Source organism: Macrotis lagotis, chromosome 8 (assembly GCF_037893015.1).
Source record: "Macrotis lagotis isolate mMagLag1 chromosome 8, bilby.v1.9.chrom.fasta, whole genome shotgun sequence".
Classification (NCBI taxonomy): Eukaryota; Metazoa; Chordata; class Mammalia; order Peramelemorphia; family Peramelidae; genus Macrotis; species Macrotis lagotis.
Window position 1 is genome coordinate 142,660,290 of NC_133665.1, and position 27,888 is coordinate 142,688,177.

Sequence of the window (27,888 nt, forward strand, 5' to 3'; positions counted from 1 at the left end):
TTCATCCTGAAGTGTGACTCCAACAAAGTAGGAGAAGCTTGGGTAGCTCAAGATCCTGTCTTATTTAGCAAACAGCAGCTTCATTGGGAATCCAAGCCAGGGTCCAGGACCGAGCACTTACCTCTGGGAGTAACAGCTGTCCCAAGGTCACCTAGCAGAAATACAAGGTTCTCCACCCTGCTTACCTGGCTATATCAAGATGCGCCACCCACTGGCACTCTTCTCCCCTGCTCTCCCTTCTCAAAAGTTGTTACTAAATATTATTGTTGTTAAAGGGGTTTTTTCCCTTTTTCTCCATTTGTAGCTCTGAGGATAAGGCTATATTAATCAATCTAGGCTTCAATAGCTATGGCAACCAACGCTAAATGGGATATGAAGAGAGCAGTGGGAATGAGATCAAGAACGAGATCAGGATGAGAGCACGGAGGCTCTCTCTAAACACCCACATTACTGTCTATTTCCAGTCAAATTCCCTGAGAAGAGAACTGGGAGCCAGAGCCACGTGAACTGCAGAAACCCACGGAGGAGGGGCCCCAGTTATTCCCACTCTCCAAGGGCTACGCCTGCTGGATCCACATTGGACCACCTGCAAACCAAGCTGAGCAGAGGTTGGCATGTCTCCAAGGGCTGCCCTCTCAACATCCCTGGACACCCCCTTCCCTGCAGATTGACCCAGGCTTAGGGCCACCTAGCCAAGGATATGTCTAGTCCAATGTCACCAGCCCGGCCATGATTGACTAATAAGAATAGCTCCTATTTACATAGCACTTTGAGGTTTGCAAAGCATTCTATCAATATTATCTCATTTGATCTTCACAAAAAACCCTGAAAGTTAGGTTGCTATTATTATCCTCATTTTACAGATGAGGAAACTGAGTCAGAGAGAGGTTAAGTAACTTGTCCAGATCACATAGGTAGTGTCTAAGGCAAGAATCAAATTCAGGTCTTCCTGTGCCACCTAGTTGTCCATCAGATTCAGTAGCAATCCCAAAAGGATCAAGCCTAGGTAGAGATGCTGCCCCTCAGAGCTCCCAACTCTTGTCTGAGGACAAAGGATTCCCCCATCCTTCCTTCCTCTGTGTAGGTGATCATGTAGAACCTAAACGGAGGGATTCGTTTCATCACTTTTACCCTATGAAATATAAGTTTTGCTGACTAGGGAACTGTGCTGTTAGCCTAAGAACAGGAAGCATGGGTACTAGTCCAGAGTCTGAAACTAATGAGTTATGTGGCATATGACAAACTTCTCTATGACCTCAATTTCCTTGCCTGTAAAATGAGGGGAAGGGAAGGGAATTGAGTTGAACTGATTTCTTAGATGACTTCTAACTCTGAAAAGCATTTAAGGAGGAAGGAAGGAAGGAAGGAAGGAAGGAAGGAAGGAAGGAAGGAAGGAAGGAAGGAAGGAAGGAAGGAAGGAAGGAAGGGAGGGAAGGAGAGAAAGAACAGAGAGGAGAGAGAGGGAGGAAGGAAGAAAACTTCTTGGGTGCCTCTCTTCGTAGTTTCAGAAACCTAAAACTAGAATCCTTAAAAGGCATCACGTCTAATCCCCTCCCCTCCCTTTACAGATGAGGAGACCAAAATGGCTAATGACTTGACCACAGTCTTAGTGATGGCAAATAATAGTAGAATCAGTACTTGAACCCATCTACTCCAAATCCAGATCTCTTTTCTGCTCTCACAAGTGGCTTCTCCAATTCCAGGCACCCAGACACATCCTACTCTTTCCCTTTCCCTTCCTCTAAATCATTCCTCCTGAACCTACTCCTTCCTGTTATAAATGACTTATGATCCCCTAGTGTGCGGCAACCAACCCCGTCCCATGCCCACTCTCACCAACCTTTTCATGTTATTCACATTGTCTTCAAGCCCAAAGCTTGTGAAAATGGGAATGAAGTATTCTATAGTATTTGCATAGAGCTTTATGGTGTACAAAAATCCTTTATCTATTTTATCTTCTCCCAACAACTCTGGTACTTTCATTTGCTCCATTTTCCAGTTGAGGAGCAGCGGTTAAGTGAAAGGACCTAGCTGGTAATTCTTACTGAGGAAAGATTTGAACTCCGGGCTTCCTGACCCCCACCTCCAGCACCCTGTCCACGAGGCCAAATCACTTCTCTCAACAGAAGACATAAAGGAAATTCAGGTGTGGGAAATGGTTCTTTTGACGATGGAGCTTTTTAGTCATATTATCTTGTTGCTCATTTATTTTGCTTCTATGTAAGAATGGCTGACTCTCCTTTGACGGTCTGAAAACTGAACAGAGGACTTATACTACTCCACCATGATAGAGAAAAACAAATCATCTCTATAGAGTCAAAGAGGAATATTGCCTTTAAAGTTGAGGGATTTGGGCTTGAATCCTAGCAGTATGACCTTGAGCAAGTCAAGTACCCTTCATGGTCCTCAGTTTCCTCATCTGTAAAATGTGTAGTGGGATTAGATGAGACACTAGATGGTACCATGATTCGAGGAATATATTTTCTCTAATTCTTGTTCTTTGTCTCTGACCTCAATTTCCCTGCCTGTAAAATGAAGGGAAGGGAAGGGAATTGAGTTGAACTGATTTCTGAGGCCCCTCTCTGGGCCCTCAGCATATTATAGCAGAGGGCCTGCAGGATCTCAGGTAAAGTCATTTCTCTGGGCCTCAGTTTCCCCATGGTGTTGGGTTGGACCAGTTCTCTTCTTGCTCTGATATTCTGTGAGTTAGTGATACCAAAATGCCCATACATACCCTTCTTGAAAATATCTACTAAAAAGCAATCTGAGGAGGAGTCAGAGTTCTGCCCCCACCCCCACCCCCTGGATCCCCTGGAGACAGCCTGCTAGATGCTTTCCAATGAATGCCAAAGCAATAGATCTAGAGTTAGAGGAGATTGAAGAAGAGAACAGAAAAATTACAAAGTCATGTTTCTCTCAAATATATTCCACATCAAAATTGGAAAGCACCATCCTCAACAGGGAAGGGATTCCCCAGTCTGTGACCAGGTTGGACTGTATAGGTTTCCCCCCCTCTCAATGGTGCCAATTTACCTCTACTTACACCTAGAACATCTGGAGACTTAGCCTATGAGAAATTGTACAACTGCAGGTCCCCAATAGGGACAAAAAAAGGTGAAAGGAGGGGGAAAGTGGAAGTGGAAGGGAAAGAAAAGGGGTAAAAAAAGATTAGGGTGAGGTGAAAGGGGGGAGTGATGGGGAAAGAGCCCTAAATTCTGAGAAGAAGCAGCATCATTACAAGTAATTGATAGGAAAGGCAAGTTGAATTCTGGGTAGGCTAATGGCAACTTTAGCCTAGGGACAAATCCTGAGCAATCAGGTGTCTCCAGGGAGCCAGTTCCCAGGTGCTCCACAGAAGAACATTTTCCGTGAACCTCTGGAACCAGTATATTTGGGGACAGCCGGTGGAGGGGGGGTCCCCCACTGATCTGAGCCTTGGCAGGTGCCATACTAACCAGGCTCTGGAGACCATCCATGCCCTCAGGCAAGGCAACTGGGGAGTGTGGGGAATGCAGCAGGCTTGGACACTGGCTTGCAGTAAATATACAGAGAGAGAAAAGAACCCAAGGCCCTTTCCCACAGAATCCAGTAGACAGAAAGTCCCTGGAGCCAAGTCCCCAAGAATGCAGGTGTACCACACCCTCCCCATCATCCATGAACAACAGGGCATGACATGCTCAAGGCAAGGCTGTGAGGATGGGTTTCAACCAGCTTGAACCAAAAGACCTCTTTTTATTCCCCAAGAGTCTGAAATGTTCACTGACATAATGCAGAGAACTGGGGAGAGCCAAGGTGAAAGGGACATCTGTGCTTCTGTGTTCCTAAATATGTGGGAGGGGGTGCAAGCCCTCATGAGAGGCCACATTCAGGCTCCTGTGTGACTGGGGGTGATTACAAGGCTAGCTTGCACATATCCACAGAAATGTGACTCTAGTCTGCTTCGTCCAGGTGTGTAGACACGGATGCACTCATGTCTGTCTGTATGGGTGTGTGTCCAGAGGGGCTGCAGACACCAGCCAGGCTCCCCCTCACCAGCTCTCCTCCATCTTCAGGGGCAGGTCCTTTGCAACATTAACTCTTCTCATCAATGAGTTTGAATACCAAAGCCATCCTAAACCAGAGCTCCAGAGCCCCCTCCAACTTCCCAAGTCCAAGAAAAAAATGTGAAATCGCCCCCTTCCAAAGCCTGAACTCCAACTCTTCCCATTCTTCATGAATTTACTCACTAAATAGTCCAGTACACATATTAAGAGGGTCTCCAGCTCAGCCACTGCCCCAAGGCAAGACCCCTTCCTTTGGTTCAGCAAGCCTATGACTTACCTTCCAGATGACAGAGTAGAGATTCACTCTGGCTGTTCCAAGCTCCTGAGATGACCCAAAGTTCCCATTTCATTAAGGCAGAGGATACTTCTCTGCCAGGCAATGGCAGAGAAAAGCCCGCAGCTTGTGGGATGGGGAAGGAAGGGTTGGAGGTGGGGAGGTGATAGCAGGTAAATGAGATCACAGGGGACAGACCCAGACCCAGACCCAGAGCTGATGCACCATCCACATCAAACGGAGAAGTCCCCGGCACCCAAGTGGATGAAGAGACTGTTGGGTCTTTTACGTAACAAGCAGGGGGAAGCCAGCAGGCTCCTCCTTGGAGCCTGTGACAGCCCTGCTTGGAGTTTGAAAATTGATGACCCGGGGTGATGGGGGAACAGATGCAGAAGCCTCTGCTTGGATTCTGAAGCTGCCCCTACATGTTCATCTGGGAGAGACTCTGGAACAGCCAGGGGAGGGGGAAGCATGACCAGCAAGCCACAAGAGGCTGGAGAGAACTCAGCAGAGTAGCCCATGAGTCCCCTCCATCTGTGCCGGCATCAAGCTTCTCCAAAGACCCAACTATGAGCCAGCATCCTCAGAAAGGCATCCAATTTTAATGCAGACCCAGGCTCACTCTCTAACTACACCCTGCAACGTAAATGGTGCAAAGTGATCCCTTTCCAAGTACATTAACCCCACCGCTGCCACTGCCCCCAGCTCCCTACAGGTGCCGATGCCTTCTCCAGGGACCCCCAGCGCTGTCCACAGCACCCCCTGGGAAAGTTGCCCATTAGAATCCCTCCAAAGGTCTTCTTGGAAACCCTCTGGATGATACACCACCAGATCCCCCCCCAAAAAAAACCCTGCCCCCCCCAAAAAAAGCTAGCCACACTCCCAGGATCCCCAGATTCTGAGCTAAGCTCACCTGTGCCGGGGTCCCTCCTTAAGTAATAACTGATTTCTGGGCAAAAGCTAAGCCTGCAGCACCAGGACTTTTACCCTAAACCCCCCAGCCCTGCAATCCCGGAGTCATTTACAACCTCACCCCAAGTGATATTTATTTTGGAGAGAACCTTGCCCTTCTCCTATCCCCTTGCGTAACATCATGTAAATGTGCCTTGCCTTCCCAGAGATTCCCAGGTCCCAGACCTAAAGCTTCCATCAGATTAAGCCACTGCCACCCCTTACACACACACACACACACACACACACACACACACACACACAGACATCCATGCATCCACACAATTCCCCCATCAGTTCCTGCTTCCCAGAGAAACAGGATGCCAAATAAACAAGCCCCCACTAGCCATCCCCCTTCCCCTCCCCCCTCCAAAAAATAGAGAAGATGGTGGGGGAAGGGAAGAGGGGAAAGCTTTTCTTTTTATTTCTCATGCTGTGGATGTCGCTACTTACTTGGCTAAGAAATCATCACCCATCCAAGAGGATTTCCAGTTGCCCAGCCGAATAATCACTGTACCGCATCTGGAAGGCGGTGAGAGGCTGGGCTAGCCGCCTGGAGTCCCTCTGCAGACTGTACCATCCTGATGAAGCAGGTAGGGGAGGGAGCTCGTATATTTATGAGAGCATCTCAGCAGCAAAATGCAATCTCGGGGGATGCTTCTGCCCTCAGCTTAAGGCTGTTGGAAGGGGGAAAGAAAGGAGGCCCATGGAGTAAGGGCAAAAAAAAAAAAAAAAAAAGCTTTCTCCACCGGGAGGTAGAGGGGGATTTGGGGGGAAGGAGGGGGGGAAGGTGGAATCAACCACCATGTTGTTTGTTCCTTTAATACGTCCCTTGGGATAACAACAAATACAGAAGATGGCAAACTCCCAGGAATATGCCACCTACCCAGAAGTGGGAGAAGCCGTCAAGGACAAGGACTGACAGGTTCGATGGCAATCCCATGGGGAAGGAAGGGAGGCAGCCAGGGTGGGGGGCGAGGGGGGGCTGAGGGCCTGCCTGCTTCATGACTTTGGACAAGGGAGAGGGTGGTCCAGATGGGGTTCCCAGGGAAGTCATTTTCGAAAAAGGCCACCTTCGTCCCCACCAACTTGGTGAAATTATTCCTGACCCTGCAGAACTGAGCATAGACAAGCCACCTCCAATCCCAATCTCTTCCCAGGGATCTGGAGACAGGACCCTGCGGCCTTACCAATATAGAGAGATGTAGCGGTGTGAGCTTGGACAGCTTGCACTAGGCAGGACCTAGGGCCACCAGACAACGGCCCCAGAGACCCAGGGGCTCTCGGACACAGTTTAACTGCCCCCCCTTCCCCAATGTAGATCAGACCTAGCTGGGCGTTGGGAGTCCCAAGAGCAGGGACAGGAACCCTAGTGGACAGAGCCCTAAAGTCCTTCCTGCCAATTCTCATGTTCTAAGGTTCTAGGATTCCCTGGGACTTTGGCCTGAAAGGAAGCCTCTCTGAGGGACAGCTGCTTCAGAGTCGTTCATTGATCCCTGGGGCTTCTTGAGACTGAGAGAAAGCATGGGCTTTTATGCTGCCTGAATACTTGTTGCAAGAATAAAGAGCTTGGGGCAGGAAACATATGTGGAAAGAGTTAACGGGCTGAGCATTGACTTACTTCCCAGCCATCCCTGGGACATTTTGGGGGTCTGTCACCTACAATCAGCTTTGAAAGCCCCAAACCCACCTAATCTAGTTTCCTCCCTATTTCACCATAGGCAAATCCCTTTAAAACTGGAAGACTGGGGAGAGGGGCAGGGGGCTTGAGAGCAAAGAAAGTTGGGGAATCGGAAATTCCAAGGTCAGTGGACCCTCTGTGAATTTTGGATTTTTTGCTCCTTTCTGTTCTTAAACAGATGGCCTGCCTAAGGCCATCTCATCCTAAAATGGCCCTGTGTCCCCCCTACACACACACATGCACACACACACACACACACATACTCTCACACACCAGTCTATGGACCCCTGTCTGTTCTTAGGAAATGTGACTGAAAGGAAAAAGAGGGGGGAAGCCAAAATGCCTCTCTATTCCTTTAAAGTTGGAAGGCATTCGGGGCCAGCCAGACTCCGTGACGGACAGAGCGGGCAGCTGCAGGCCAAGCTAGCTCCCCCATATGCTTAGAGAAGCTCTGTCATCCCTGCTCACAGGCTTGCTCAGAATATCAATTCGGCTAGTTAAAACCAAAAGTCTGCACTGCACCAAAATGGAAGCAATATAGAAGAGGGGGTGGGAGGGAGGGAGGCAAGCAAGGCAGCCTGGAACAGCCAAGATCCCTAATCAGTCAAATCCACTCACCTGGCCAATGAGAGAGGCAGAGGACACCAGAGCTCCATGGCCCGGCTAGCTTCCTTCTCTGCCCCACACTGCATTCCCTCCCTTACCATCCTCGGTGGGGCTGTGGATGGCAGAGGAGATGGAAATAGACTCCAGATCTGAAGCTGGAAGGAACCTCAGAGGCCATGTAGGTCACCCTCATCATTTTGTAGAGGTGGAGACAGAGGCCCAGGGACTCTAAGGGATTTGCCCATCAAGGTCACCCAGGGAGAAAGCATCAAGGTGTCATAGAATGCTAGATCAGGAAGACCACTGAGTCCAGGCCCTCCATTTTACAGTGAGGGTCACCAAGGACCAGGGTGGAAAAACTTCCCAAGGTCACACAGGTAGGTAGAAATAAAAACCAAGATTCAAACACGGATCCCCTGGCTCCAAATACAGGCCTCTCCCCCCCATCCCATCATTTGAAGGCATAGAGTGATTCTTGCATGACCACACACCTTCTAGGCCAAGGATGGTGGCAGAAGCAGGCAATCCCTGGGGGAAAGAGAAGCAGAGACTGTAGCTTACAGATCCTAGGTGTTGGGCAACTCACATAGTGACTGAGAAGTGACCAATGGAACAAGGAGGAAGAGGACTTAGTGGCCTTGGACTAGTAGCTTTTAAAAAACACTTCAGATATTCATAATCTGAAAATAATTAACCCTTTTCCTCCTAGCTCCCAGTCCTAACATAATGCCAAACCATCATCTACATTATAGGATCAAAGATTTAAAAGTTAGAATCCTCCTCCTGGGTCATCAAATCCAATGACCCCATTTTAAAAATGAGGAAGCTGAGGTTCATCTAGGACATACAACTACTGAGTATCTACAGCAAGATTTGAATCCAGATCTTCAGATTCCAAACCCAAAAGGATTTTCCAAAATACCACAATGACTTCCACTAATTGCCCCCTCCAGACTACATCTTACCTTTTGTCCCCTTTATCCTTTTTCTTCAAGATTGCTTCCCTTGACCAAGTTCAAATCTGGCCTTAGATATTTAATAATTACCTAACTATGTGACCTTGGGCAAGTCACTTAACCCCATTGCCATGCAAAAAAAAAAAAAAAGATTGCTTCCCTTATTATAATTTAATCTAATTTTACCCAGATCAGTATGTTATGGGAAAACAAACTCATAAGTCTTCTCTGCACCGCTGGGGTGGCCTCACTGTGCAGGCTCCAAGAACAGCCCATTGGGGAAGAGAGTCTGGCTTGGTTCCTACTCCATCCTTGCTTCAGCCCTGACCCCAAAAGACAATTTCCTTCCATCTTGATGCAAGTGAAAACTTGCCACCATTTAGGAAAGATTCTAATCCAAGTCCAAAAGGAAAGCCTACAGATGGCTAAGGTGAGAGAGAAGTGGGGAAAAGGTGAGTGGAGAATAATGCCACCAAATGGAGGTAGGGGCATTGCCCTGGGAAGAAGACTAAAGTCTTTTAGTATAGTATACTAAAGTCTTTGTTTTTTTTTTTTAAATAAAACTGCCCCAAGGCCAGTCTCGCAGGTAGACAGGATACACACTGGTCTACTTAGTGTAGGGATGCCAAACAACTTGCTTATGCACTTTACACACATACACACACCACACACAGAAACTGGCATAGGTGGCCTGGACCAGGTCAGTGGGGCAGAAGGGGGAATTCCACCTGGTAACCCATTCTTGCAGGGTCAGTCATTTTCCTCTGCTCAAAGTCCAACTATTCCTGGAAGGATACAAGCCCGTATCAATTTGGTGCAGGGGAGTTTATCAGATCCCTTCTAATAACTGGCAGACAGCTGGGCTTCTAAACCCAGTGCGATGCAGTAAAAGGGAAAAGAGAAAAAGAAATAAAAAACAAGCCCAGGCTAAGAATCAGGTGACCTAGGTTGGATTCCCAGATCAGCCACTAAGCAACTGTGTCCTTGGCCACATCAGCCCCTTTCTCTGGTCCTCAATTTTCTCATCTGTAATATGAGGGGGTTTCACTCAATTTTAACTAACTGATCTCTATGGACCCTTGTAGCTGTAACAATTTAGTATATGGGGTGAGGCATGAAAAGGGCAAAGCCCCCAAATTAGAAATTCAGACTGGTGACCATAATACTGCCCAGGTGTGGTCCTTATCTCCAATAAAATAAATCTACAGGTAGGAAGGGTTCTAGGAATAAGGACAGTTCCATCAGGCTAGACAGGAAATTACCAAATTCTGGGTGAGATGGTGAATCTTAGCTGGATTTTTTCTGACTCCAGAATATTCCTGATCCTCAGTCAAGGCCAAGTCCATCAAAACAGGTTAACCACAACAAAAAATACTAGAATCTTAGAACTGTTCTTAAGAGACATTTAGTCTAGGCACCCACCCTATTACCAGCCATTCTTTCTAGTATCCTTCACAGAAGGTCACTCAGAACCTATGTCTAAGAACTCACATAGGAGATAAATAAGCACACTAACCAGAATGAGCTGAAAGAAAAAGAATCCTCCCCTTAAAAACAGACAACCAATCTCTCCCTTTTTGTTGATGTTTGAGGTTTAGTCATTTTCAGTGGCATCCAACTCTTCACTACTCTGTTTTGGGGTCTTCTTGGCAGATACTAGAATGATTTGCTTTTTCCTTCTCATTTTACCAAAGAGGAAACTGAGGCAAACAGGGTTAAGTTGAGGGTTTGACTGTCAATAACTTTATTTCATATTTTAAATCCATATTATTTGTGTTCTCTTCTAATTTTTCTTATAATGAAAGTTTTAGGGAACCACTGTGTATGAAATGTTATTAATTTTAAAACATTATCTTTAGAGGTTGATGCAATTATTTTTGATGTTCAGTTGTTCAGTCATGCCTGCCCTTCACGATCCCATGGATCATAGCCCACCAGCCCCTTCTATCCTTCACTAACTCTCATAGTCTGCCTGATCTGATGCTTGCTGCTTCTATGACACTATTCATCTCACTTGCTACATCCCCTTCTCCTTTTGCCTTCAGTCTTTCCCAACATCAGGGACTTTACTATGAGTCCTGTCTTCTCATTATGGGGACCACACAGAGTCACACAGCTACTAAGTGTCTAAGGGCAGATTTGAACTCAAAGAAGATGAGTCTTTCTGATTCTAAGCTTCTGCATTACCAAACTGCCCTCTTGTCTCTATAAAAACCTCCAACTCAGGGAACTAGCCATGGTACTTTTGGACAACACCGGCAATGATGGGTGCAGTGGAGAGAGCATCAGACCTGGACTCAGAAAGACCTGAGATCAAATCCAGCCTCAGACATTTACTAACTGCCTGTCCCTAGGCAAGTCACTTCACCTCTGTTTGCCTCAGTTTCCTCATGTATAAAATAGAGATCATAAAATCACCTTCCTCCCAGGATTGTAATGAGATGATAATTTTAAAATACTTAGCACAGTGCCTAAAACATAAAAAGCACTATATAAATGTTAGCTAGCATTATATTAGGAAGTTTTTTCTCTAACATCAAGATTCAATTTTCCCCCTTTGCAACTTTGCTTCTTGTTCTGCCTTCTGGGGCCAAGGAGAACTAATCTAATCGCTTTTCTTCATGACAACCTTTCAGATAATTGAAGAAAATTATTATCATCCTTGAATGGTCTCTTCTCTAGGCTATACATCCACAGTTGCTTCATCCTGTGTGTGTGTGTGTGTGTGTGTGTGTGTGTGTCTACATGTGTGATGGGTTCAAAGCCCAATCCCATCCTGATGAGCCTGTTTCATTGCTCTGGTGATTAGAAAGCTCCTGCTCATAAGTGAATCCAAATCTGTCTCCCTTCGGGGCTTCTTTCCATTAAAAAAAAAAAACAGATCAATAAATCTATGTCATCTGCCATCTGGACTTTTCAAGACACACAGTTGAGATGAGGGCTTGAGGTGCAAGGTGTGTCTGAGGGGCAATTCTGGAACATTAAAAAATAAGGTTTCCAAATACCTGGAAAGTTCGGAAGGGTAGGATGGGGTCATGCTTTATGGAGGCTGGAAAAAGTCGGATGATCAAAATGAGGAAATGCCAAAAGAAGGCCAACCCAGGCTTGAGCAAGGGAAGGTCCAAAGGAAAGCTATAGATCTGATGAGGGACAGAGGGGGAGTTGGGAAGAGGGGTGAGATTAGTGCCTGGAGGATGGAGGATAGGGGAAGGGAGTAGGAAAGGAAGGATTTCATTCTTATTCAATTCAAAGAACATTTCTGGAGTCTGTGTGGTATCTAGCTTTCCCCTAGGTTCTGTGGGGAATACAAAGTACAAAGTCTTTCTTTTGCCCTCCAACCTGCTCAGGAAGCTTCAATGGCTCCCCATTGCCCACAAAAGAAAAAGCCAACTCTAGATTGGCATATATTATCCTTAATCTATTTCCAGTATAAGTTGCTTATTTTAATTTAATTTCATTTTGATACTGAACTTAACAACCAAAAAATAAAATGAGCATTTCCACTTTATTTAAAATAGGAGAGAATTGGGGTGGCTAGGTGGCACAATGGATAGAGCACTCACCCTGGAGTCAGGAGTACCTGAGTTCAAATCCAGCCTCAGACACTTAATAATTACCTAGCTGTGTAACATTGGGCAAGTCCCTTAACTCCATTGCCTTGCAAGAAAAAAAAAAAAGAAAGAAAATAGAAAAGAATTATATATGAAATGTGACTCTATTACATAAATCTTGCTTTTCTTCTTAGGTATAATCAACTCAAGACATAACTTTATGAACTGACCTGCTTCTCTCTAACTTCTTCCAATGGTTAACCTTTCCAAGTATATTTTAGAGTCAACATTCTGACCCCATGAGCCTACTGGCTGTTCCCATAAACTCAACATTTCATGGCCAAGCAAAGCTTTGACCAGGCTTTCCCCATCCCTGAAATTCACTCCCTCTTAAAACTCTGCCTCTCCATCTCCAGCTGCTTTCAAGGCTCTGCTCACTTGCTGCAATCTGCATGGGAGCTGGGTGGTGCAGTGCTTAGAGCACTAGACCTGAAGTCAGAAAGACCAGAGTTCAGATCTGACCTCATATACTTCTACTCTGTGGACTGAGCAAGCTGCTTTAGTGGAGAAGGAAATGTTACCCATTCCAGTATCTTTGCCAAGAAAATTCCAGGGACAATTAGTCCACTGGGTCAAGAAGAATTGGGAGAAGCTCATATCCTCAGCAAATTAGCGTTATATACCTCTAGTTGACATGTCCCGGACCCCTGCCCCCACAGAATGTCAACTCCCTAAGGACAAAGGGTTTTTTTTTTCCATTTTGTCTTTATATCCTCAGTATCTTACACAAAGGAAGGATTTGATAAATACTTGTTTAATCAGATTGTACTGGAAGTTAAGACCTCTGTGGACTTCTCTGTAATGCCTCTGAGCCTTTGTTTTAATCTTCTGAGGGGGGGTCAAGTCAGAGCAAGGATTCTTTTTTTTTTGCAAGAGAGCAGGGTTAAGTGACTTGCCCAAGGTCACACAGCTAGGTGTGTCTAAGACCGATTTTGAACTCAGATCCTCTTGACTACAGGGCCTATCCACTGCAATACCTAGCTGCCCCCCAGATCAAAGGTTCTTAACCACTTGGGGAGTCACGTATACCTTTGGCAGTTGGGGAAATACAGCCACTTCCCAGAATAACATTTTTAAATGCATAATATTAAATACAGAGGATTGTAAAGAAATCTGGTTGCATTGAAGCACATTTATTAAATTTTGTTTTTAAATAGATCATGGATCCCAGGCTGAAAACTCCTGGATTATACTGTCTACAAATGATTCTATAATCATGAGTTGAGAGGATCAGTGCAAATACATTCAAGGAAAAACCACCATGAAACCATCTATACACCCAACAGATTATATTATTATGATAACTAATAATTCACCTTTATGGGGTATTTATAAGGTAATTATTTTTAAAGCACAATCCCTGAAACAAATCTCTGAAAGAGGAAACCAAAGTATTATTTTCAATTCCAAATTACTGATGAAGGGACTGAAGGTCAGGGTGATGAAATGATTAACTAATTCAGGGTTACAACAATTTGCCCAGAGCTCCATGGGTAGTATCGGAACCAAGACTTGAAACATACTCTTTAGTCTTTACAAAAGGACCTTAGAGACCATTGAGTCCAACCCTCTCATCTTACAGAGGAGAAAACTGAGGGAATGAGCAGTTAGGTGATTTGCCCACGGTCACCCAACCAGCAATTTCCCGAGGCAAGATTGAAACTCAGGTCTTCCTACTTCCAAGGCTGCCAACGCTAATGTCAGCACCACCTAGAGGAAAGGACAGTGGATGGGGAGAGTGCTCAAGAGAACTGGACAACAGGAATCATTTTTCTCATCTGCAAAATAGAATATCAATCCTCCCACTTCCTACCTCTAAAAAATGTGTTTTTGCAAACTCAGAAAGGCTCTGTAAACACAACTTATTAGATCAAAGAAGCAAGAAGAGGACTAAGACTTGGGACCAGAAAATGATCATTTGCATCCTAATTTCTGACACTCCCAATGTAACTCTTGGTGGGATCCTATAATTTCCAGAGCCTCAGTTTGATGATCTCTAAAATGGGGATGGTAATTTTGTGCTATCTCACAAGGCTATCTCTCCAATAAAACTCAATCCAGCATGGAACAAGTTAAAAGGACCAGGAGCTATTGGGAAGAAGAAGGTTCCATAAATATCTATTACATTTGTAAACTGTACTCTATAAATCAAACTGTTATCAATACTGATGTTGATGTTTGTATTATCTACAGCATAATCATCCACCAGCATCATCAGCATCATCCATTTCAAGGATTCCAACTTAAAGGACTGACTTTGGAAGATACAATTGTTACATCAAAAAGGGGACAGACAATCTCTGAGGTTATTGATACAAAACTGAAAAGTTACAGAAAGGCAGATTTGGGCTCAAGCTGAGGAACAATATCTACCCGAGGATCACTGCCCCACATGGATGATAGTCAGCTGCTTGTGGCTTCGATGGACACTTGAGAGAGGGTGTAGATAGAATTCATGCTTCAAATTCAGTTGGCCTAGATGAGCTCTGGGGTTGCTCTCAGGATTAACATTCTCTAAGTCTATCTCAGGTTGAACATTCTATAAGTCTGCTTGGCCCAAAGGAACAGAGGTAGGAATATCAAATTTAGGATGGATATAAGGAAAAAATAATTCTAACCCTTAGAGCGAACCATTCCAAAGTGAAATGAGTTGCTCCAGAAGGTGTAGGTCTTCAAGAAGAGGCCATGGGACCACTGCTCAGGTACAGGGAAATCTTTCTAGTTTGGGCTATAAGTGTATGTCCCTTCCTACTTAGATCCTGTTGAGGCTCAGATTCTATGCTACAGACAGGCTTCCTCCATTGAATAGAAGCTTCTGGAGGATAGTAACTGTCTCTCATTTTTATATTTTTTATCCCCAGAGTCTAGCACTAGTTTGTTTGTTAATTCATTTAGCCTTCACATCAGAAGGTTAACTGAAATGACCTTCAAGATTCCTTTCTCCTCTATAATTCTATGATACTATCAGATCAATAAAAGCAGTTAAGAAATGTCAATCATTTCTTCCAGGATTAGCTCCTCAGAGAAGTGAAAAAGAAGTGAATATGAATTAATCCCAAGAAGGAGAGGGCATGTGAACTCACAGCCCCAATGGGTAATTGTTCAGGACACCAGGTGTGAGGTGATAATAAAAGGAATAGTGATTAAATCCAAATAGGTAAGTCCTTATTTCTCCTCCCATTAAGATGAGGATGTTTCATCAATCCAGTGTTTTACTTTTCAGGGGTATCATAATGAATCTCTGGAAACTGTTATTTCCAGGATCTGAATGTGGGGGTCTCCCATGTTTTCATCAGTGTCCCCCCTCCAGTCTTCATACAAATGCTTTTCAGGTCAGACACTTTTTCCACATGCACAGACAGACCCAGACAAACCTTGCTTAAACGCCCTTCAATAGCTCCTCATTGCCAAGTGAATAATCAACTTCTGATCCTGCCATTGCAGGTTCTGTCCAATCTGAAGTCAAACTACTTTTTTTCCAGTCTTATCTCACATGACTTCCCTTCACAGATCCTGTGTTCTACTCAAATTAGAACACTCTCTGTAACCCCCTTCCAGACTCCCATTCTCATTCTGTTCTTGCCAATCTCTAAGCCAGTTTATGCTGGCCCCATGTTGGGAATAGAGTCCCAAGGTCCCAGTCCTCATCTTCACTTGAGAAAAGAACTCCAAGATTAGAAGATTATAGGGTCACACATTCATTCAGTGTTGATAGAAACCTTAGGCACTATTGAAGCCAACTCCCAAATTTTAAAGGTGAGGGACCCTGATGATTTGTCCAAGGTCATAAATTGTTCAAATCATAGCATACAAGGATCAGATTTCAGAGACCATCTCTATTCTAAATACTTAACATTTTATAAATGAGGAATCTCAGAAGGTAAGTGATTTGCTCAAGAATATACAGTATAGTAAGTGCCAGAAGTTGGGTCTGGTCCAAGATTCTCTGAGTCCATTTCTACATTAAAATTATATTAAATTATATTATATATTATATTAAAATCTGCCTCTATCATTAAGACTGAATCTCGGGTATCACTTCATCCATGACACTTTTCTTGACATATTCCCATCCTTCTCCCACCCACCTCTCCTTTGCATTGACTATACAACTGTATAGCAGAGATATTTACAAACATCTCATCTCTCTCCTACCCACTTTGCCACACTCACTATTAGACTGTAAGCTCCTTACTGACAAGTCCTCTTTAGTTCTTTTTCAAGGAGCTAGCACAATACCTTGAGCTTCACCTGAACTTAGTAAATATGTGGCAAATAAAAATAATCCAAGGAACTTGAGAGTTACAGATCCATCCATAGCCAAATAGAGGGCAATACTAGAGTCTTAAGTCCTGAGTTTGAATTTGACTCAGTCACTAAGTGGGTGATTTTAGGCAATCCAGTGAACTGTCTTCAGGCCTTCAGTTTACCCATCTATAAAACAAGAGGGACTGAACAAGATAACCTCTGAGGACCTTCCAGCTCAAATGATTTGCATTTTTATAGTTACAGAAACTTAGTGACCTCTCAGTGACTAATATCTTTCCATCCGAGATTGCCTTGTATCTTCTTTCTCTGTCTTATCTCATGAGCATGTAGTTATATATATGAGCATGTTATAAATATACATATATATATATGTTTATGTATATATATATATATATATATATATGTATATATATTTAACATGGAAAAGGGAGATTGTCATTCCTGGTAGAATGTAAGTTCTGCTAGGTTTTTTTTTCATTGTCTCCCCAATGTGGTACTGTAGAAACCCTGGATTGATATCCTCCCCCTGGTAATTATATCAATGTGAGTCTATGCATCATTTAATTTTTCCAGGTCCTAGTTCTCATCTGCAAAATGAATGTGGACAACATGGTTTCAGAGATCCCTTTCAGATCACAATTATGATACTATGATAAACAATGTTTATTGGCTAATTGGCTTGGGTTTTCTTCTAGTCGAGACCAACCTTTCCTGAATTATCATCTTGGAACCTACCCTCTCTTCTCCTTTATGTGAATTGTGTAGTGGAAAGAACACTGGGCTAGGAGTTAAGAAGACCCATATCTGAATTTTGACTCTGTTACTTAGGATCTGTGGGAATCTGGGGCAAATTATTTAACCTCTTCGGGCCTTCTGCCTCCAGATGCCACCCTCCTTTTTAAAATAAGGGAGTTGGATTAGATGACTTATAGAGTCTCTTCCAACTCTTAATTCTATGTGACAATAAGTAAGTCATAGCTTTTATGGTATTCCATCTTTGAAAGGAAAACTGGTCAAATATTGAGAGTGAATATGTTTCTATAACTTTTTATTTTCAAAGAGCCATGAAGAGAAAAGCGAGGAGGGGGAGGGAAGGGGAGGGGAGGAGAAAGAGGAGCCCTACATTCCTTGGCCCATTCATTTTTTTTCACCAGATATTTATTGAGTTTCTAATAATGACCAGTCCTGTACCAGGATCTATATGGGAGACCCATTTTATAGATAGGGGAATAAGGAATACATACATTACAAATTCTAACTTCTCTGATAGTCTGTGGCATAGTTGAGACTAAAATTAAAGACTGGGATTTGGTTTTAGTCCTAGTTCCTTTATTAACCAGACATGACCCTGAGAAAGTAATTTTTCCTTTAGGGTATTAGTTTTCTCTTCTGAAATATGAAGGGATTGACATAGATGAACAGATACAAAGGGAAGTAAGGAGAACAAGAAAAACAGTAAACAATGACTATAACAATGGAAATAGAAAGAACAGCAAACATGAACTATGAAATTGTAATGATCAAACTTGGCTCCAATGGAGGGAGCTAGAAATTAATCTCCTTTTATCTTTGCAGAGGTGGAAGACTATGGGAGCAGATTTTGTTTATACCATCAGACTCAGCTGATGTATTGGTAAGTTTTGCTGAGCTATTTGTTTTCTCTTTTTTTGATTCATTGTTGTATGGTATAACTTACTGGGGTAAGAGAGGGGAGAGAGATATGCTTTGAAATGAAAGTACCATTAAAAATATTTATCAATGAAATAAAATTAAGGGATTAGAATTAAATTATATCTACTATTCTTTCAATTTTCTTAATTTATATTCTAAAGTATTTTACATCTTTAAGGTCTCTCTACAACCAAAATACTTATTGTCCCTTAAAGACATTGGAAGTCCTTGGAGCTCAAATAATGATATACAAATACTTTAGATCTGTAACCTCCTTTCCTTTTTCTGATCTCCTCAGTTATCAATGTTTTGTCCTCATTTCAAAACTGCTTTATATATAGTATATTTTTTAATGTGCTTACTTTTGTTTATATCGGTTTTTGCCAGGAGAATGTTAGCTTCTTAAGGAAAAGGATTGACTGGCTTTAGCCCTTGTATCCTTCACTCTCAGGACAGTACTTGCTTGTAGCCAACACATAAGACTTTAGACTCTGCATTTTGAGGTTTTCCTTTCTCCTCCCCCATCTCCCCCTAATTCTGGGACCTGGCAGTTCTGGAATCCTCTTGGCCATAGGTCAGAAGTCTCTTCCTTGATTCTCTTATCCTAGAGAGAGACAGTGTGTGCAATAGAGAGTAGAGAACAGTGGACATGCCTTGCCCTGAGGCACATGAACAAAGTTCATTCAAGACCACAGCATTTATTAAGACACAGTTCTAGACTCTAGAGAAATAAATAAAACAAAGCAATCCTGGTTCCCTGAGGAGAGAAGGGAAGGTTGTCTACACAGAGAAATAAATACAAATTAGATTAGGGTGGGAAGAACAGTAAATATGGAATGAGATGGATCAAGAAAGGTTGAACCTCAAATGATGATAAGTTTCAAGAAGATAAAGGTTAGGAAGAAAAGCATTCCAGACAATGGAAAAAAAGCACAGAGGCAGCAAATGGAATTGTTCGTCTAAAAACAGCATGGAAACCAGGATGGCTGACGGACAGAGTGCATGAAAAAGAATAATGTAGAATTCATTTGACAAGATAGTATGGAGATTGTTTAAGGAGGATTATTTTAAATGGCAAACAGAGTAAAGGTAACACAAAATGTTCTAAGTGCAAAAGTGCTAGTAAATGGCCATAGGTACAAATACGCAGAAAAAAAAGATTGCTTTTGGCTGTGCTGCTGGAGGAAACGGCATTTGAATTGGACCTTAAAGGATGAGTGGGAGATGTGGAGAATTATAAGGGATAGAGATTTAGAGCTAGGATGAAGCTTAGGGGTCAACTCCTAGTCCACCCCCCCACCCCCCATTTTATAGAGGAGAAATTTAAGCAGGTGAGATTAAGAGATTTGTCTGGAATCACACCACTAGTGCATGTCTGAAACAGGATTCAGATTCAGGTGCTTCTCACTATACAAATTCAGTGTCCTATCCTTTGTACCACCGAACTTGGGATTGGTAGATGGGAAGGAGGAGTGGAAGGCAGTAAGTAGGAAAAAGGCAGGAGAAGGAGACAGGATTCAGCATTAACAAAGACACCAGGGGCAGCTAGGCTAGGTGGCACAGTTGATAAAGCACCTGCCTTGGAGTCAGGAGTACCTAGGTTCAAATTCAGTCTCAGACACTTAATAATTACCTAGCTCTGTGGCCTTGGGCAAGCTACTTAACCCCGTTTGCCTTGCAAAAACCTAAAAACAAAGACACCAAGGCAAGCAAAAATATACCTGAGAATTTAAGGGGGAAGTAGAGCAGTAGGAAGTAGGGCCAAGAGTGGAAACTGAAGTCAGATTATGATGAACTTTGAATGTCCAGGTTGAAGATTCTAGATTTTAATCAACAGGAATGAGAAATCCTTAAGGAACAATGAACTATCAAAACAATCACAGTTGTGAAGTAGACAGAGTCTCTGGATTCCAGTCTTGGAATCAAAGGACCTGAGTTTCCCCATCATTGGACCTCATTTCTCCTGTTCATAAAACAAGGAGGAGTTTGAACTAGATAAGTACATTCAACTCTTATACTCTAAGTTCCTACAATCTATTATGCATTCTCTGACTGGACACTGTGCCCCCTCTAAATCGCCATTATCCCATTCTTCCATGTGCCTGTAAATCAATGGAGCTGATTGTAAGATACAGATCAATATTTAAAGGATAGCTGACCCATCTTTTGACTGTGTTCTATCCTTTACCAAGAACTCACTTTCCAATCATGTTGCAGGCAATGTAGTACAAATAGTGTTTTTCCATTTTACAGATGAAGAAACTGAGACTCATAGAGGTTTCATGACTTTGCCCATGAACATTCAGATAATATTTGGTGTCAGAAGCAAAATTCAAATCCAAGTCTTTTTTTTTAGGTTTTTTTTTTGCAAGGCAAATGGGGTTAAGTGGCTTGCCCAAGTGGGTGGCTAGGTGGCACAGTGGATAAAGCACTGGCCCTGGAGTCAGGAGTCCCTGGGTTCAAATCCGGTCTCAGACACTTAATAATTACCTAGCTGTGTGGTCTTGGGCAAGCCTAGCAAAAAACCTAAAAAAAAAAAAAAAAAAAAAAAAAAGTGGCTTGCCCAAGGCCATACAGCTAGGTAATTATTAAGTAACCAGATTTGAACCCAGGGACTCCTGACTCCGGGCCGGTGTTTTATCCACTGTGCCACCTAGCCACCCCCAAATCCAGGTCTTTCGCAATGAAGTCTGCTGCTATTTCTACACTATACTGCCTTAACTCCAACCATCATCCTCATCTCCCCCCTTCCCAAACCTTGGACCCTCCTAAAGTTTTTTACCTTATCTTGTCCCAAACCAGCCCTCTAGCTCACTTCCTAATCACCAGTTCTCAAGTATCCAGCCAGGAGAATACTATCCCTCCCTCAATCTGCTTCCTTATTACAATTTAAATTCCTTAGAAGGCAGAATCAATCTTGTTTACTTCTATCTCCAGTGTTTAGCACAGGGCTTCAAACATAGTAAAGTGTTGACAGAAAGAAGACAGCACTGGAAAGAAGAGGATATACAGTAACTCTAAAGTTGTTGCCTTTGTTAAAATCATTTTGGAGACCATTGCCAGAATTTGCTTGCAAGTCAGGCTAAAAACGGTGATCTTGTTTCTTTCTCTTAACTTTTAATTTTTTTACCCTAAGCTAGATCCAACTGTCTCATTAAGCACACTTGGCTTTGGGTAGCTTTCCCATGTTTCCCTCCATCTAATCCCATCCCATCAACAAGGACAAGAATGTGTCACCAGCAGAGGAATTCTTTAGGCCATCCCTAAAAAATAATGTGAGGATGCTCAGCGCATCCACATCCTTGGAGCGGGGAAGTGTGTAGTCTTGCTGCAAGCCCACTTTGAACAAGACAACACTCGTTTGGATGGAAAAGTCCTAACATGCCTGTGGTTGGTTTTCTTTTCTGGTCTGTGGTTTGTTGTTGTTTTTTTTTAAAGACATCTTATTTTGAGCCCCAGCTGGGCTCTGGCTCCCTGATCCGAGGCACAGCTGTGAAAGGAGGGCAGCAAGCCAGACTCCGTGGATTCCAGGTACCTGTTCTGCAGTGGTAGGCCTCGTCCCTTTTCACAGAATTGCCTTTCCTTTCTGGCATCACAACATGTCTTTCTGGTGTGCTGGGGAGAAAGGGATGCCAAATGTCTCCTGACAAATGTGTGTGCTTGTTTCAAATCCTGAGAACCCCAGATAAGGCTCCAAAACACCCATCTCTGTCCTGCTGGGGTGATTGTGGGAACAGGATATTCTCACCACGTGGCAGTTGTGACTTCTTCCTTCATCAATAAAAAGGGCAAAAATAATTGCATAGGTAGAGAGCTCCTTATGGGCTACATACTGATTTCCCCCTCAACTTCCTGGGGACGTAAGTAGTATGGGCATTCCCATCTTCCAGATGGGAAAGCTAAGGCTCAGAAAGATAATAGATTATATATTTGGAGTTGGAAGAAAGCTCAGAGATCACCTAGTTTCACCTTCTCATTTTATAGATAAGGAAAAATGAGATGCAGAAAGATTAAAATGACTTGTCACAATCAAAGCTAGACCCTCTGATTCTAAATCCATAAATGACTTAACAATGACCACCCAGCTATTAAAGGTCAGAGCCTTAAAAGTCCATCCCAGATGTCTTGGACAGATCACAGCAGCCCCAAAGAAATTCATTAATTCAGTCATCCATTCTTCCAAACTTATATGGGTAGGACTCTCTCCTTACCCCTAAAAGATTGGCAAAGAAAAGCAATTCCATATCATCCCCCCCAAATACCCACCTTCCAAAAGCCAGTGTCTCACAAACTAAGGATAGAAATCACCTCCTTGATGGAGTTTGAAGGATGCCAGGATTCCACAAATTTTCTTCCTATCTTTTCTTTACCTCACAATATTTTCTAATTTGAGCCTAACAACAGTAAATATTGTTAACCCCAACTTGTAAATGAAGAAGATGAGGTTCACAAAAGTTAAGAGACTGGCCCATGCATCAGAGACAGTATTGAAGCCTGGTCCTCCAGAATCTAAGTCAATATACTGGCTCTCAACTTAAATCCTTCCTAGGGAAGAGTCAGTTCCCTAGCTCTTGCTCTGCTACCATCAACCAGCTTGTCACCACCTTCCAATGTCAATGCCACCACACCTAAAGGAGAAGAATACAGTCAATGGAATCGTACAATCTGGGTCTGAATTCCAGTTGTACCCTTGAACCTTGGTTAAGTCTCTTCCCTCATCTGTAAAAATCTAGATAATAAATAATTACTAGCAGTGTCAATTGTTAGCTGCTAATAAGATAATAGATAAGAAAATACTTTGTATGGAAAAGAGCTATAAACATGGGACTTGTTCTGATTGCCATCTATCTGTCCTTTACTGATCTTTCCCAAGCAGGGGGACAAATCAGGATGATGGTTCAAGATCCCTGGTAGGAATAGATGAATCTATTTACACTATGGAAAGGGTCAATAATCCTAAACTCCTGGCCTGTTGGAACAGGTCAAAATGGCATATAGAGGTCCCCTGAGGCAGAGGATTTTGTATGCGCCACTACTGGCTCTAGGGTCAGAGGGCCTGAGTTCAAATCCTACCTCTGATTCGATACTTGAATAACTGAGCAAGGCATTTAACTTGGAACATTTATAAAACAAGGGTTATCTGTCTGTCCCTTCCCAATTTAAATCTACAATCCAATGTTGAAATTCTAAACATGAAAGGATTTACTTCTTAAAGTGCTGCTTTCTCCCAGAAATCAAGAATTGGGAGTGACCTCTGCAGTCACCCAATCCAATGTGTATCCAAAAAAAGAATCCAAAAAATATTCCTCCAACATTTTCTTGAAGATGTCCAGACAAAGGAAACCACTCTCTCCTGAGGATGTCCATTTTGTTTTGAGACAACCCTAACAGGGTAGCAGTTTTTTCTCACATCAAACCTAAATAAGACTTTAGTTAACTTCTACCCAAGCAAAAAATGTCTAGTCTTTCTCCCTCATGACAATTCTTTGTATGCTCATAAATAGCTATCATATAACCCCTTAGGTCTTCTCTTCTCCAGGCTAACCCTTCTCTTCTTTTGACCCATCTTCATTTAGCCCTGAAATTGCCATTCTGGTTTTCCTCTTCTAGAGAATTCTAATGGTCTTTCCTAAGTTTTGGCACTGTGACTGAATACAATACTCCAGATGTAGCCTTTGTTGGTACCAAAAAAAATCATAGAATTTCCAATGAAAGAATGCCTTCCTTCCATATCACCATGAAATGCAAGAGTAATGGAGCTGAAATGACATTCAGAATCATATAACTAGTTGAATTTGATAAATCTATATTAAGAACCTACTTTGTGCAAGAAAGAATCAGAAGGGAAAATCAAGTCTCCTTGAATTCCTGTCTTGAACAACTTCCATCCTTAGAAGTTATCTATCTAATTCTCCTTATTTTCCAAATGAGAAAATGGGGCAGGGGGTTCAAGGTTACAGGGAACCTTCTCCTAGGAACCTATGAACAATCAAGAGGCCATTAAGACTAGAAGAAACAGAAGCTCCCTGAAGACATGGACAATGTCATTTTTTAAAATAATTTTTCATTTCTGGGTCTGATGAGAGACTACACATCTATCATCCAAGGACTAGTCTATCTAAGCACCAAGATTTATCAGAAGGATGGCCATACGGTGATGTATTGTTCAGTCACAGCAGCTCCCCAAAAAATGACTTAGTTATAGAAATCTCTCTCAGTGGAGGGAATAGTCATACTGTATAAGTCACCAAAGCTGGATCAGTCATCTCTGCAGGTCTAGCCCTTAGCACATTTTCTGTTGGACTAGTCCTAAGATTTCACTGGTACAAGGGATTCTCAGCTAAGAAACTTAGACTTACAGAGTGGCTTGGAACTTTGAGACTTCAAGTGCCTTGACCTGTCATATACAACTGTTAGTGTCAGAGGCAGCCCCTAAACCCAGGTCTTCCTGACTCTAGGGTCAGCCTTCTACTGGCTACATCATTCTGCCTTTTCCCTTACATAAGAGAGGGTAGATGAGAGCGTCATATATTTGTTGAACTAGAACAGAGTCATAGATCCATTCAATTTCAAGGTTGAAAAAGACCCAGAGGGATTTAAGTGATGCCTCAATCGATGAACCACTCAACACCCATTTATTAAACACCTACCATGTGTTGGGTCTTGGGCTGGGTGCAAATGATAATATCAAGAAAGAAATAATCCCTCCTGAGAAGGCATGTATAAATTCATGGAGGATGTAATAATACATTAAAAACAAGTACCAGGGTAACTAACAATCAAATGTAAAACCATATACAGTATAAATAGAAAGTTAATAAATAAAACAACAAAAATAAAAATATATAAAGTAAAATAAAAATAAAAAAGTAATTGAATGCAAAGTAGGTGAGAGGGTGAACACAAGCAGGAATATTTTCTAGAACAACCCTGAGGATGATTAGGTCTCCCTTCAAGGTGAGAATTTCATTAGAGACAGAAGGAGATGAGTTCTGAGCTTGTGGTCAAAAGATCAGAGTTTGAATCTGCCCTTTACAAACCTGGAGCCCATGGCAATTTTGACAGTGTTGGATCAAATGAGAGCACCACTTATGTCAGTGCTTAGCATATAGTAGGTCCTTCATAAATATTTATTTTCTACCATTCTTTCTCATAGACAAGTTACTTAACCTGTCTTAGCCTCATTTCATTTTTCTATAAAATGGGAATGAAAAAAATTGTACTGACAAGCTCTAAGGTTCTAAATATAAGTGATCACTGTGTCTCCAGGTAATCTATTTTACTTTTGGGTAGCTCTAATCCTTTGTAAAGAGGCAGCTAGGTGGTACAAGGGATGGTGTTCCAGATTTGGAGTCAGGAAGACCTGGTTCAAATCTGACTCCAGATACTACTAGTATATGATCACAGGCAAATCACTTCACCCTGTTTGCCTCAGTTTTCTCTTCTGTAAAAGGAGTTGGAGAAGGAAATGACAAACCTCTCCAGTATCTTTGCCAAGAAAACCTCAAATAGGATCATGAAGAGTCAGAAATGACTGAACAACATTGTTTCTTGACTTATTCTACTCAGTGCTCCTACTTCTGTCCTATACAGCCAAGTTTGATTTTACAAAAGTGGAATTCTTGGCATCACAACAGTGAGCAAGCATGGCCCAAGTAAGCTACAACACATCACCCATGATGACTAGCACACTAGATGGGCCATGAAGGGAATCAAGGACATGTGGGACCCGCAAAGAAGGGGAGCATGATGGAGAAAGAATGAGGAAAACTGGAGATGGCCCGGGCTGTGAGGCAATCAGAGTGATTGTGAGTTCAGGGCTGGCACTCTACCAACTGACCTATCTAGCTGCTCATGTGCTAGGCATTGTGTTTAAAGGCTTTATAATTATTATCTCATATTGATATGATTGATCATATGAGAGGATCTAATGAGTGAAAGACAGCTCAAAAAAAAAGGAGTTTGAAAAGAGGAGGCAGAATCTGGAGGGAAATGAAGGGGTGGATATGGCTGGTCTGGATTCAAGAGGTTCCAGGAAGAACTGGGTGATTGCAAATCCACAGCCATGGATCTATCAGGACATGAAGATCACTAAAGAACAGTAGAGGAAGAAGGATCTGCCCCTAAAAGCTAGTCACATGGATGGTCATGTCTTACTTCCACACCAGCCCTACCAAGAAAGACACTCTCCTAGACCAGACCTCAGACTTCCCAGGACCACCACACTGCATCATTCCTTCCAAGAAATGCTTAAATCATGGTGACTTCCCAGAGGGAATCTCTCAACAGAGCCACAGAACTGGAGTCCAGGATCAAATTCTCTATTGGTAAATGGTGCCATCTGGCAGATGAGATGCACTGATGGCTGTTAGCCAAGTAAAATATTTTTAAGGCTGGAGAAAGAGGTGGGAGCCCTTAGCATCTTGCACCTGCAATCATTATTATCTATCACTCCAGAGGGATCAGGGTCAACCAAACCTCAAATCAATAAAGAAAGTATTGTAGGTGCATGAAAAGCAAAAAAAAAAAAAAAAAAAAAAAAGGCTTTGACCAATGTGTTCTCACTGAGCTCAAGTTGTTAATCAGGGGTGACTCATTCCATACAGCCCCTCAGATCCCTCGGTGGAGAGATAGAACCAATCCCTCTCTCCTCTCTGTAAAAAAAGGGATGTTTCTGAGGCCCACTGCAATTCTCATTAGGTCTAACTCCAAAGTAGAGGCCAAACATGTCCCTCCTGCAAGGCAGCTAAGGTCCAGATTATCAGTTATTTTCCACCAAAATCCTTTTGCTGAAATGGAAACCAGGACATATGTTCTCTAAACTTTCATCCAGTTCTGAAATTCTCTGATCGATTGGAAAACAGAGCTAGAATAGAGGACAGTAGAATGCTACAGAGGCTTCAAGGAAAAATCCTCACCTTTCCCTTGATAGGAAGGGGGAAGAATCTGACCATATTTCAGGGGCAATTTGCCATATGTCACTAAACAATACAAAGTCATCCCCTCAGGGTATCAACACTCACACGTGGCCAAACCACCTCTCCCCAAGCCATCAGGAGAGATGACTGAACAGGCAGTACATTCTGCTATTTTTTTTTCCTATATCTCCATCACTTAGCACAATGCAGGCCTGGCTCAAAGTAGGAGCTTAATAAATGTTTACTGATTGCTTGCTAAATGTCTAAGAAGCCCAAGTTTGGCCCCTAAAAAGGATGAGAAAATGCACTTCCCTTCCCTCTTTGCAAAGAGTGGAGGATTATGGGTATGAAACATTGAATATACCATTACACTCAGTTGATAATAATAGTTCGTTTTGCTGGTCTAATTTTTGTTTCCTCTTTTAAAAAAAAATTGTCACAAAGAGTGGGGAGGGGAATAGAGAGGAATATATCAGGAAATAGAGGTGATATAAAAGCAAAAGATATCAATGTTTTAAGACTATGGTTCCAAGGTTAATCTGCTTCCTCATTTATAAAATGGGGAGGGTGGGGTCTAGGTAAGGGAGTCAGTCTCAAATGGGAAAAGGGAGAAATAGACCAGGCTTCATTTTGATTTCATTTTAAAATGTAATGTTACCTATGTTTTATTATATTTTTATCTATTTTAAAAATATTTCCCAACTATATTTTAATCTGGTTTGAGCTGCAATCAGAAGTGTTGAGGGGTCCCAGCTGTATATTTGATGCTTCCTGCCTAAGCTTTCTAGCTTGAGGATTTTATTTTCAAGTATTTTTGAGGAACTATATTATTTTATATATTTTGAGTATACACACCCACACCACATGCATACATACATACACACACACACACACACACACACACACAC

General features: G+C 42.6%; 1 protein-coding gene across 16 annotated transcripts in view; it reads right to left on the reverse strand.

Moving 5' to 3' along the window:
• ATP2B2 (ATPase plasma membrane Ca2+ transporting 2) overlaps positions 1-27,888 on the reverse strand; it is a 681,398-nt gene that overhangs the window by 336,353 nt on the left and 317,157 nt on the right. The window contains exon 1 of one of the 16 annotated variants that reach the window (XM_074198578.1): positions 5,722-20,475. The exons of the other annotated variants lie outside the window; for them this stretch is intronic. The gene's annotated coding sequence lies outside the window, so the exon portion shown is untranslated. Of the gene's footprint in view, positions 1-5,721; positions 20,476-27,888 lie in introns of those variants that run through there. 16 annotated transcript variants of the gene reach the window in all.